Here is an 11,846-nt window from a genome sequence, read left to right as displayed (position 1 = left end):
CTCTCCTTAGTCCTCAGAAATCTAAGAACACGTCATTTAGTGAATTCTAACAGATGGTGACCCTCGGCGTGGATTTTTGGAGGATGAAAGGAAAAAAGGCGAATTGAAAAACTGGAGTGCTGACTGCTGATCTCTCACACAGGGCCCGAAACGGAAAGGTGAGCCAGAACCTGTTTTTATCGAAAATCTGCAATAGTTAATTTAGAAAAATTTAGGTGGGAGAGATCAGCAGCGTCAAACTCGTAAGTGTATTAAAATCCCAATTGAAAACGATAAGTCAAGGCAATGTATGTGATTGTGTGTGATTTGTATGTATGTGATTGTGTGTGATTTGTATGTGTTAAAGCTTAAAAAGCCTGAAAGAAGGTCCATGGTATAGTAAATGCACAGGAACCGACCGGAACGGGAGACCCGAGTAGCGTTTGAGCCGCGTGCAAGTAGGAGTCCGTTTGAATCGGCCGGGTCAGAACCAACGAATAAATTAAAAATTTAAGGTGCACCAACATTAGGTTGAAATCGTTTGAGTCGTGTGCAAAATTACAGGTCCATTTGAATTGGCCGGGTCAGAACCAAAGAATAAATTTTAAATAGAAAGGCCGGGGGACGGCGACAGAAAATTAGTTTCTGTGAAGGCACGGAAGAAGACATTAAGACTTTTTTAAAGCCAGTGTAAACAAATGTGAAGGATAGGACTTGGTAATGCTGATCTTGCGGCGACGGCGGGGATAAAGTGCCATTGGAAGATACTTCAGTTTTCCTCGTGACCCATAGTATGGAAATAGGAAAATCAATTTAATATAGGTATAGTCAAATTGTGTAAAAAACACTTAGGAAATTGTACAGAGGCCTACTGTAAATATTTTTGAAATATAATTGTGGTGTTGGTATTTGAGTCCGCGGCAGCGACTCTGCGCTGTGTGTTTTGTGAAAAATTGTAAATAAGATTGTTTTGTTTAAATTGAGAGCGTACAGCTCAGCGGTGGGGGTTGTGGACGTGTTGAGGTTACAGACGCAGTGTGGTTGTGAATGTTCGTTTGTGTTGAGTTTTGCATTGGAAATTCCATTTCCTGATAACGAACAGCGACTCCATCTGGTTGGTAAATCATTACAACAGAGCGTCTACTGTTAAAAAGCTAAGGGTCAGACTATGGAAAATACGGTAAACTAGAGAAATGAAATTTCTGAAGAGATTGCGGTGTAAATGCTGTATGATTGAAAAACTAACTGGATGACTGGTTAGAATTTTGTGAAAAAGCGTGCAAGCTCAAGCAGTGAGAAAATGGATTAATCTGTATGAATGTCTTTGAAGAGTTGGGCGCCGACCCTGAAGGTATGAAAGACGTGGAAATGTTTGAATGAAGTTTCTCAGTGAATGCATGAATGAGCAGCTAGCAGTTGAAAATGGGAGCAAAATATCTGCCCAGAGTTTTTGTGAATTAATGTTTGTTGCTCCAATGTTTCAGGTAGTTGAAGATAAGTGCATTTTATTTTTCATCTGTTATTTTTATTTTTTTCTTCTGTTTTTTGCAGTAAGTAGGATTAAGTCTGCGTGATTGATGAAGCCCATTTCAAGTCAGAGCATTCCAGGGGGTTCTCTGAAAAGGAGAAATAAATTGAGCTACTTTAAGCAATTTAACATTAGCTAAAATTGGACCAAAATGAATTTAAGATTCTTAGGGTTTTTTTCAATGGATAATTTGGTAGATATATTTGGCATTTTTGTGTATCTTGACTCAAAATTGGTTTGTTTTTCACTAAAAAGATAAATAACAGGCACATGAAGATAAATTAATTACATTTTAAACATTCTGATCTTACTGTAGCTAATCTTCTTCCACTATTTTTTGTTTTGTTGGTTTTTATTCTTTTTTATGTTTCTGATGATGTCTCTGAGAAATCATAGGGTTGATAAAGTCAAGGCAGTAGCCTTTTCCACTGATGTGTCTTTTCAAATGTGTTTGTTATTTTTATTTATTTTATCCTATTTTGTTAAAAAATAAAAAATGGGGGGAGAGTTGAGGATTTGAATAGTTTTCTGTGCAGGCCACACAGAATACTACACATATCTTCTTCTTCTCAGTGTTGAATGGGGCACAAAGAATGACACATGATTTATATAGAAATTGATTTGCTCCAAAAATAGCAATTTGCTGATCGAGTTTGTCAAAATTGTTTGAAGTAATAGTAAAAGATGAATCAAGCAGCCCATTCCCCCATTGAGAAAGAAAATTGTGGAGTTTTTATTTTTTGTGTTTTTGTAATTGATGATCTGTACTGTATGTTTATAATGGACTCATGACTTTTTGGGATCATTTATTGTGTTATGGACTGAAGCTTTTTGCCCATTGTCTTAAGGACTTTGGAAAACACAGATGACAAAGGAAATTTCTCCTCTATGAGAAATGAATGGACAGAATCAAGGACAAACTGCCCGGAAATGAAAACACCAATATGACTTTTTGCAAGGCAGTGTGTTGGCGTATCACAGCCATTTTATTCACAGGTGAAAGCAGCCTCCAGATTCCTGCTGATGATGTCATCTGTTCGAGGAGATCAAGGAATCCAGGTCAGATTCATGCAAGGTGCTGCAGGACACCAGCGCTGCAGTGGAGTGGGAGAGACGCATCACAAGGATCCATGTTCGCACTTCAACTTCAGCCCAGCAGAGTGCCTACAGGAACCCAGTCCAAGTTCAGACGCCGACGGAGAGAACCAGCGGTGCTGACTTCTGCTGACTTCCTGCGTGGTTTCCTGACAGCGCAAGGAGACTGGATCCCACCCCCTGACCCTGGGCCTGCTGACTTCAAAAAAAAAAAATAGCTAAGGATGGCTTTTTCCTACAGGTGCTGGAGCGAGCAGCACACCCAACCAGTCCATCCTGATGTTTAAGAAAACAGGAGCTGTCCTGTTTCTGAAAAGAAGGAAGAGAGAAACTGTGGCTGCTCTGGGGGTCGCTGAGAGGGCGTGTGACTCCTGTCTTTTCTGCTGGTGATTCTGCTTCATTATGTCTTCGTGGGATCTAACTCTTGAATGCCAGCACAGCTATGAGAACACCAACAAGGGGAGCGAGGAGAATTGGGCCAGCGGTCAATCCAGTTGGAGACGTTGGGCTCCCCTCTGATCTGTCACCAAAAGGATTGTTGACTCCAGAGTTTTGGGCAAATTCTCCAGACAGCCCACCCAAGGCTGCTAGGGCCTTGGTGACGATGCCATCTGGTCCTTTGTTGTCCGGAATCATACCCATGTATCTATGTAATACTCTGTCTCCGTAGGTGCTCCCAGGCGCACGCCCTTCTTCATCACAAAACGTGTTTCCAAACAGAAGACACAAACACAGCAGCTCTAGTACAAACTTCATATTGTCGATTTAGTCTGAGATTTTGTCCAAATTTTCAGATTGGACAATATTGAACAAGGAACTTTCAAAATCTGGATTTCCAACACATTCTCACACCCAACTCGTAAAATAAGGACGTTCGGTCAGGAGCCTTTCTCGTTCTTATTTGACGTTAAAAGTCTCCTTTAACGTCTCATGTAAACGTGCTTGGTCGCCACTATTGCCGTCCCTTTTTCGGAGAAAAACAACGGGGAAAGGACGCCTCAAAAGCCGGGAAACACACCGCGGGTGAAGCGCGACAATAACGGAATCGCGGAGATAAGGTTTAGGAGAAAAACAACGGGGAAAGGACACCTCAAAAGCCGGGAAACACACCGCGGGTGAAGCACGACAATAACGGAATCGCGGAGGTTGGGTTTATGAGAAAAACAACGGGGAAAGGACGCCTCAAAAGCCGGGAAACACACGCCGTAGACGGGGGAAACAAAAGAAAAACAACGGGGAAAGGACGCCTCAAAAGCCGGGAAACACACCGCGGGTGACGCGCGACAATAACGGAATCGCGGAGGTTAGGTTTAGGAGAAAAACAACGGGGAAAGGACGCCTCAAAAGCCGGGAAACACACCGCGGGTGAAGCGCGACAATAACGGAATCGCAGAGGTTGGGTTTAGGAGAAAAACAACGGGGAAAGGACGCCTCAAAAGCCGGGAAACACACGCCGTAGACGGGGGAAACAAAAGAAAAACAATGGGGAAAGGACGCCTCAAAAGCCGGGAAACACACGCCGGAGACGGGGAAACAAAACGCCATAGACCGGGGAAACAAAAGAAAAACAACGGGGAAAGGACGCCTCAAAAGCCGGGAAACAAAACGCCACACGCGGGGCGCGAACCCGAGTCTCCTGAGTGAAAGTCCGGTGTTTTACCCATCCACCACCCCAACCACCGTCCTTACCCAGCAATTTCCCCTTACGTACCACTCGCTAAGTCTCATCCAACTGCGGCTCTCCCCAGTACGTTACACAAATACGCCGAAGGGTGCCTTTTTCGTCGCATCAGACGCTGAAGGACACTGACCAAACGTACTTATTTTACGAGTTCGGAATGAGAACGGGTTGGGATTTCAGACTTTTATCACAAGTCTGCATCTTTTACTACAGAAAGGACATTGATGAAGACTGTTTCTTTGTCTGAACTGATAGCATATATTGAAGTGTGTGTGTATCAGTTTTTAGCTCCTTTGTGATTAAGATCAAACCTAATGCATTTTTTCCTTGATCCAGATAAAAGATATTTGCACTGTATAAAACCAGTTAAACATATTTTGTTAAGAGAAAATAACCTTCTTGATACCAGATGTGGAGTCAGATGAGATGAGGTCAGAGATGGAAATGATGTCTTGTATAAATCAAACACATTTTGCTAATGTCTACATTTTGGTTGTATTTTTATGTTTATGTAATGACATTGTTTTCATTAACATTCATAGTGTTTTCACACCAAAGGTGTGAAAAATGAGGGATTGTTGAAGTTAAAAAGTTTAAACACAATGTACTTGCTAGATCTAATCAAATAACTACACTGATTAGCATTGGTCTGGCTCACACCGTCTGTAGCTTCTAAAGAATTGCTTAGGTCATGGCTGTTATTTAGCATAATGTAGGAGACTCATTGTCCCCACAGGAAAGGTAACTTTTGTCTCCCTTAGGGGAGCCATCCCCAGACGTGATTAGAACAAAGGAAATGCAAACTCTGTAAACTTGAATATAATCAACACTTCCATGTGAAACGACCTTTGTCTGTGATCTGGAGTAAACCTGAAATCAGAGGTGTGTCGTTAACCTGGGACAGTTTCCATTCAGGGAGACACCCACAATTCCAAGGGATATAATTCTGAGCAGGAGAAAGATTTGACACTTCAATCTGTGACCCCGACAGGGGAAGCATGTTGAAGTCCGCTGTTTACAGTGTAATTGTTTGTCATGTTGCAGGACTGTTTTGATGTGACTCCACAAGGAGAATCATGGATTCAGTCCGCTGTCAGCTGCAGTGTATTGTTTTGTCATGTCGCATGGCTGCAATCTGTGTCCCGACAAGGGGAAGCATGTTTGCAGTCTGCTGCTGACAGTGTTTTCATGTTTTATGTTTGATTGTGTTTTGACTGTTTTTATGTTGTTTTATTAAACCTTTTGCATAATCTTTCAATTCGAAAGCAGCCTCTCCTTCGTCCTCAGAAATCTAAGAACACGTCATTTAGTGAATTCTAACAGTAGGTCTAGACCACACTCTATAATTTACAAAGCCCCAACAATTACAGTCATTCCCTCAAGAGCAAGCAGTGCGACAGTGGCGAGGAAAAACTCCCTCTTGGGAAGAAACCTCGGACAGACCCAGGCTCTTGGTAGGCGGTGTCTGACGGTGCCGGTTGGGGATGCGATGAACAGTGGTAATAATAGTCACATTAATAATGGAACAGTGACTTCAAATGGTAGTCGTAGTAGTTCATGTCATTTACATAGTTCATTCATCTATCAATTATAGGTAGTTAGTTTAATACTTGTAAACAGTTACCTTTTACTGGTTCTAATAAGCCCCTATGTCATTTAGCATCCTGGGACCTAATTTTTGCTGGACTCAAAGTTTACTGGCTGTCAAATCTGACTGGTTAATTCATTCATTTCCCTTTATTCATTTTCTGGCCACTTACTTCTGGAACATGATAACACACACAACCATGACTTTGTGAAGTTGTTATTGGCTGATGTGTTATCAAAACAATTTCCTTTATAGATGTGCAACAGACACAGAGCATTAACATTGATTTAGAGTAATGTATCTGTCCACAGGATGAATCAAAGTCCTTGTTATCCACTCGTTATCCACAGCTTTTTTCTGCTCCTGTTTGTCACATCAGTGTTCTCTCTGAGAAATCGTCTCATCAGCCCTCACTGACAGGATTTAACTGGGATATTTCACATTATATTTAACACGCGTAACACCTTTATTTGCCTTGCTTGGACTTACTGCCCAGCCATCAATGACATGTGGGGCCCAGATGAGGGCTTCATGGGTGGCAAATGTGGGCCCCATTATGGGCTTGCACCCGGGATCCACATTGGGGCAAGCCGTGGAAGCCCAGAGGGAATAAAAGTGGGACCTGTAAGGGTACTGCAGGGGTCTTAATTGGGCAATTCATGTCAGACCCATTTGGGCCCCACCTGCCCAAATGGGTCTAAAGTGGGCTTGCACCCGGGATCCAACCATGGCTACCCAGATGGGCTTTAAATGGGCTCTGTAAGAGTCTTATGTGGGTCCTAACTGGGCAATTCATGCCAGACCCATTGGGGTCCCACCTGCCCAAAGGGGTTTAAAGTGGGTTTGCAACCAGGATCCAGCCGTGATTGCCCAGATGGGCTTTAAAAGGGATCTATAAGGGTGTTATGTGGGATCTTAACTGGGCAATTCATGACTGAACTGCAAGAAATATATTGTTAAATTGAACAATTGATCTTTAAAAAACAATTTAAAATGTCACAACATACCGGTAAACAAATCAAAAATATATTTTTAAACAAAATCTCTGAAAAAAAAAACATCTCTCCAAAAAATACATTAATACCTTTTGGTATACAAAATGTAGTCAGTCAATCAACCAAGTTATTCAGCCAATACACTAACTTTACATTTCATCTGATATGCATTATGAAATGTTATTAGGAAATAAAAATATCCAGGTAAAATAAAATATATTCCAGACTTTTCAAGGGCCCCCTCTCCCCTTGGGCCCTGGTAATCAGTATTGGTTTTACCCCCGGTCCGATGCCCCTGGTGTCTGTGCCGCTGCTCGTCTCTATTTATCCAGAGAGAGTGAACACTAAGCGACGCACAGGTCTGCTTCAGAGCTCCGTGTGTTTGAGTCTGACCTGAGACGTCGCGTAATGAAAGGTTGACAAGTAAACATGTGGCTGAGGGGGCGCCCTAGGATGATCATGTTTAATAAACACGTTTTATTTTGCTTGTCGTTCTAATTCTATTATTAATGGGAAGTAGACCTACCTACACGGTGCCCCCAACACATTTGACGCCCTAGGCAATCGCCTTGGTCGCCTATGGCAATCGCCGGCCCTGGTTGACAGCTATGCTGTAATGTATATCGAAATATCGGAAATGTGTTTAAAACTCATATCACCGTTATTGAATAAAAGTCTATCGTGATATATTAATTATTGTCCAACCTCTCCCGCTGTTTTTCCTTTTGATTAGATTCTACATGAGATTAAACAGCACAAACCAAAAATACAGACCTATAATCTGCAGTGTTATTTTTCTGGCAACATAATATTTCAATTTACCTCAATTTGTGAATGTCTGATATGAAGTTCTCCTCGAAGTCACAGCCAGCAGCGCTTTCCGAATGGACTGTTAACGTTTTGAGCGCAAAAGTAGGCCTTTGCATACAGGCCCCTTATAGATGTCCTAAGAACTGCCTGACCAAATAACAATTAAATACAGTAAAATTCGTAAATTAAAGCATATGTGAGAGAATTAACAAACGTTAACTGCTTCGCTGGCTTCATTATGAATGAGCCTAATTAGGTGTTGTGTGCATAACAGGCGGAAAGAGTACTGAAAATCTGTACTCAAGTACAAGTACTGTTACATTGCTAAAATATTACTCTATTACAAGTAAAAGTACTGGTGTTAGAGAAATACTCAAGTAAAAGTACAATTTGTAAAAAAAATAAATAAAACTACTCAGAGTATTAGTTACTTTTAACCACCGTCACTTCTCCAGACTAGGGCTGGATGTTTGTTTTCCTTTACCAAAAGTTAAAACGCCAACAATCTATTAATCATTAATAATTGATAAGATACAAAACAATTGTTTTTCCCTCATTTTTTTCTCAAACAGATCTACTGTACCTTTTACAGCCAACACATCAGTCATTGTTGGTGTATGAGCTACACCTTGATAGAAACACATACTACTCCTTGGTCCAAGGACATCTAACAACACAGAAGTGGAAGACAGATTGATGATGAGGCCTCCTGCAAGTCCTTTTCTAACAAACATTGAATTACAATTTCCTAAGAGGTAATAAATGCATCATTTTCATGTCCATAAAGGGACTTGCTGTCTGTGAGCTATTTGGCCTCTTCTTCAAAAATGAAGTACCGTAAAACTTCGAATAGGATCCCGGAGTTTTATTTGACCAAATAGACCATTGGAACAGGCATCTATGGGATGTGGATAACCGTATGGGGTTATTTGTAGGGATGCTTGACATTGATTTTGTACCGATATCCGATATACCAAAATTGTCCAATGCTTAATTTCCGATACTGATATTAGCCGATACAGATACCGAAACATATGATCGTTTATAGGCTTACTGCCCACTGTTCCATGACTCCCTTGATACTGGGGATTTGAATGTTTTGAAGGACTAGCCAGCAACCGGTAGGCTAACTGGGGTGCGGTGCTTACTACCCCTTCGAGAGAAGATGCCAACTGAACATTTCTTTGACTGAGGTAAACTGAAAAAAAAATAGCCACACAAGAACAAAAATTCAACTCATTCCACTCATTGGGGCTTAGATCTGCCCAGCTCAAGAATTTTATACTGTACAAACCCTGTGTTTATCCTGGTTGGCCAACAACCTACAGCAACACCCAAATTTTGTCTGCATTCGCTTTGAGAGGAAACAAGCTTTCCAATAAGGTTTAAAATGACATACTTTAGTCATTTTAAACCATTTCAAAAACCGATACCGATATTTACCGATATTGAATTTTTCAAACCCATGCCCAATTGGCCCATGCCTGTCCCTTATGGGGCCCATGTAATCAGCTCATATGGGCTTCCTATGTGGGACCCATACTACAAAACCTACATGGGATCCGCTGATTTCACCCAGCCAAAGCCCATGCCCACACAGTAACCATGGAACCCGTACTTAACCCATCTGGGCCCCACATGTCATTGCTGGCTGGGTGTACACCCCTTAAGATCTAAACCCTGATTATTGGAGTAGTTTCATCATTGTACTTACCAAAGAAGGTTCTCTTAAACTTGTCTCTCTCTGAAACTGTCATAATGAGAGGAGAGGTTATCATTATTTTCAACAGAATCAGATTAATAGTAGTTTGTTTAGTTTAACTTTGGGAAGACAACTTCTTGTATTCTCTAAGAAACAAAGAGCCAAGGTGGTGTCAACGACACATCTGGATATTGGCTGTATCATATGAGGGACCACAGACTTTAGGGTTTAAGGGTTTAATTTTATTTCAACAACCAAGAACACAAAGCAAACAATAATGTCTGATCTTCTTCTACAGCGTCACAAACAACTATAATCTTTTGTTACTTAATGATGCTGACTTATGGGATTAGTTTTGTGACTTTAATTCCAAGCAAAACTTATCAAGTTAATCAAATCTAGCTAGCTAGCTAGTAAAGTTTTTTTAAGTTAGCATTTAACGTTAGCTATACTGCAAACGTTATCTAAAACTTGTAGCACCCGGCTACCTTACTGAGCTAATTTACCATGGGAATCATGTATTCTTCGTGAGGCCTTACTCAATGGAGCTGTATTAATTATCGTCTTCTCTCTGTAGAGACCTGCAGGACCCGAGCAGAGCTACGATGCTCTCCCATGTAACCTTAGGTTAGTAACGTAGCTATATTATGGTCTATTAGGAAAAATTATTATCCAGCTAACTACTAATTGTTGTGGTTGCTATTGGCCTGATAATACACAATGCTAGGGTATTGGTTAAGTTGTACAATGTAGAAGCTGTGAATGTAATATATATATTGTTCGACACATACATTAGATAATGTTCCATCTGTACACACTGTTCTTTCTTTGCACTACCTTAAGATGGCAGATAACGGACGTATTTTTTTGCGCTGTAAATGTCAACAATATTTAGAATTAATGCATAGTGTTACTACTGTCCGAACTATGTACTTTAACTAACACACCAGGCCCTTGACAAATACTTTGCTTAGTGATCATTATGGTTTGATGTGATGTGCATGTGTCCTGGTGGCTGGCCATATCTTACTTTACACATGTAGTCAACGTGGAGGTAGGAATCTAGAAAGTGTGATCAATAATATTCCAGAAATAAGTGTTCCAGTAGTGTTCAGAAAGCTAGAAAAATGTTTCTAGAGTGCAGGCTTTATTACAATTATTTATTATTGAGCTAATTCCAAACACTTTTTTTATCATCCAATAAGGTACTTCAAGCTTTACAATAAGAAGTCAAGGAAGTGAAGGACTACAGCCACATCCCAGCCCTTCAGATGATCCCAGGCGTCCAGGAGTTGTGTGTGATATTCCTGCACCACCCTCAGAAGTGTTGTTGCAGACACAAGTCAGCAGAGAAATACAGCTTACCTTAGGTGAAACTGAATATGTGAAATATATACATAACCCAATTACTCAGTATGTTTGTGTATTCTTGGTGATGAAAAACTGACCCTGACCTGTGATGTACTGCAAATAATGACTGACACTGAGTTCCAGCTTCTTCTACCACCGGAGCCCCAGCTAAATATGTTCAAATATCCATTATGTATGTGAAGTTTTATATTGGACTAAAAATAAAGCATTATAATAGTCTCAACCTTATTTCCTGTTTTATATAATGAACCAGACATTTTTTAATATATTATGTGCATTTTAAAATATAATTACAGTAAGACAATGTAAAACACAAATTAAATTACAGGACAGTATACTGTAGTAGGATATATTGACATACAATGGACTAAGAAACTACAAGTACACCAATGAAAACTTAAGAAAAAGGTTATTGTAAGTGTTAATTGAGTATCTGAGCAAAATATGATCAATACATACACTATTGGTCTATACCCTGGCTGTTTGAAGCCTTCGCACACAGTGTTTCCTCCACAGAGAGACTAAAGGCTCCTCTCCCTCTGCTGCTCCACGTCCTCCTGGTTGGTCTGCCTGCTGCCTGATGTGAGCTGTGATAGAAAATTATAACAAAGTTTCTTACACAAATCAAATGGTAACAAAGTTCTTACTGATAACTGAGGCTTCCAAGGTTGTGTGATTTACAATTAAAATAACTTGCTTTTAAGTAGCCATTAGCAAATGTGTAGGCTTTAAAAACACTATGAACATTTTCCTTATGCTGACCTGCTTGCAAATGCAACAGAAGACATGTAATTAGAGTTAGAATAGCCAGTCTTTGTCATAACTAGGAAAGTACAGATGAGCACAAAACTATAAAGATGAACCACTTAAGCAGTGCTAACACTGCATTTGTACTGTACAGTATGTGTCGACCTCTAGATATAATACATTACATTCACAGCTTCTACATTGTACAACTTAACCAATACCCTAGCATTGTGTATTATCAGGCCAATAGCAACCACAACAATTAGTAGTTAGCTGGATAATAATTTTTCCTAATAGACCATAATATAGCTACGTTACTAACCTAAGGTTACATGGGAGAGCATCGTAGC

The sequence above is a fragment of the Perca fluviatilis genome, chromosome 14 (genome assembly GCF_010015445.1).
Source record: "Perca fluviatilis chromosome 14, GENO_Pfluv_1.0, whole genome shotgun sequence".
NCBI lineage: Eukaryota > Metazoa > Chordata > Actinopteri > Perciformes > Percidae > Perca > Perca fluviatilis.
This window is presented reverse-complemented; position numbering follows the sequence as displayed.